The sequence below is a fragment of the Crocuta crocuta genome, unplaced genomic scaffold (genome assembly GCF_008692635.1).
Source record: "Crocuta crocuta isolate KB4526 unplaced genomic scaffold, BGI_CrCroc_1.0 scaffold223, whole genome shotgun sequence".
Lineage (NCBI taxonomy): Eukaryota > Metazoa > Chordata > Mammalia > Carnivora > Hyaenidae > Crocuta > Crocuta crocuta.
In genome coordinates this window covers 595,059-597,248 of record NW_027529426.1, presented here as the reverse complement: position 1 = coordinate 597,248, position 2,190 = coordinate 595,059, and the positions used below count along the sequence as shown (strand labels likewise).

General features: G+C 34.8%; 1 long non-coding RNA gene across 2 annotated transcripts in view; it reads left to right on the top strand.

Moving 5' to 3' along the window:
• Nucleotides 1-2,190, top strand: part of LOC144227270 (uncharacterized) — a 64,656-nt gene that overhangs the window by 969 nt on the left and 61,497 nt on the right. The gene's annotated exons all lie outside the window — the stretch shown is intronic.

The following is a 2,190-nucleotide window of genomic DNA, read 5'->3' as shown; positions in this document are numbered from 1 at the left end:
TAAAAAAGAAAAAAAAAAAAAAAAAAAAAAAGACTATCCAAGGCTATTACAATAGAGGAGAGAGACTGAACTCAATCCCTCTGAAACAAAATGTGGGAGAATTTTTAAACCCTAGAGTGATCTAATGGGTAAGTACTGGAGACATTACAGGGGAGGCTGGCCAATGTGATTAAGACATCTATGTTTGCTAATTGGTGCTTATCTAAATTAGGCTCCCACTCTCCCACAGAGATGGGAATATAGGGACACTGTCTTCCCTGATGATTAAATTTCAAAGGGATGACTCCCAGGTCCCTGGGAGAGACTTGTTGGGTTGTAAAACTGGCAAAGGCCAAGAAGATATTTACATTTCTAAGGGACAGGAAAGAATTTACAATTACAAGTTTACTAAAGTAAATATTCTAAGGAAAGTGAAGCCAGGGGCCTAGCCGTGAAAAGGAAGCTCTCTAAAGGTGAGAAGAGTGGCATTACCATGATGGTCTATATGCATCATGATGATGAGTACAAACTATGGCATTGAGAGTTCAAAGTAGTGGATGAATACGCACACATAAATGCATAAGGGACATGTACATGTATATGTGAATGTGTGTACATTTATATTTTTCTGAAATATTTGATAATAACCTGCAGACATGATACCTCTTTACCTCTAAACATTTCAGAATGTACTCTTAAAAACAATATCATTATTATTTTTTAAATGTTTATTTACTTTTGAGAGACGGACNTTACCTCTAAACATTTCAGAATGTACTCTTAAAAACAATATCATTATTTTTTTTTAAATGTTTATTTACTTTTGAGAGAGGGAGGGTGGGGGAAGGGACAGAGACAGAGGAGGGCAGAGGATCTGAGGCCGAAGTGGGCTCTGCACAGACAGCTGAGAACCCACTGCAAGGCTCAAACTCACAAACCATGAGATCGTAACTTGAGCTGAGGTTGGACACTTAACTGACTGAGCTGCCCAGGTGCCCCACAATATGATTCTTTCATATACATTTTATTATGTATATTTTCTTTCACATTTGTCCATTACATAACCATAGTATAATTATTAAAATTGGAAAGTTAACCTCACATATTTTTTAAAATAACCCCAGACTGAACAGTTATTGTTAGGCTACTTTCTATACATGGAGGAACCATGCACATTGACATTTGGCCCCAATATCGGGGACCAGAGCTCTTCCACAGATTCTATCAACATTACTATAGAGCCACTGTTTATGATTTACTTGTACTCTGTTTTCTCAAGATGCTGACCAGTAATTGATAGTCTTAGGCATGTTTGTGATGGATATGAAGATTTGTGTTTCAGTAAGCTCATGAGAATATGTTTTCCATCAAGGTCTCCAGAATTTTGGAATTCCCTACTACTTCTGGCTGTGTCAGAAAACTGAGTAGGTTGAATTTAAATGCCTGTGGTGAGACCCATATGTTGTGTTAAGCTTTTGCCAGGTTGACGTAGGAAGCTCAACAAAAGCAAGGGAGTCCCTTCCATTATTAATGATTTTCTAGGCCTTGAGCCACATTCTGTGAGCCATAAAAAATAAATAACTGAAATATTAATTAAAACATTTAAACTATCAATATTGTATAAATGAAGATCAAAGGAATGACATGGTATGAATAGGATCTCATTAGACCAAGTTACCATGTTAAAACTTTCCAAGAAAAATGAAGTTTTGAAATCCCTCAACAATTCAGAGGATAAATTATTTTCTGTAAGTGTCCATAAGTCTTCAGTTTGGCTAGCTACAAAAATCCACAGATATTAGAATGGGCATTTTTATGTATTAAAAATATCAGTAAAGAAAATAAGAGAATTATTGTTCATTTACTATTTCCAGTAAATTTACTTTTCTAAGTTTTTAGATACAAACTAATGTTTGTTTTCCCACAAACTAATGTTTATAATTTAGATTTTAACAGCATCCTGGATACACAAGCATTTGGATACACAAGATACCTGAATTGTTGAGCAAAACTGTTGATTCAAAGTCTCCATCAGGAGTTGGCACACTTTTTCTGTAAAATGAAATAGTAAATATTTTAGATTTTGTAAGCCATGTATGGTCCTAATGACCTGTCTTTTTTGTTTGTTCTTTTTCAACTTTATAAAAGTATAAAAATTATATTTAGCTCAGATACCATGGCAAAACACACCAAGGATAATATTTGGTACAT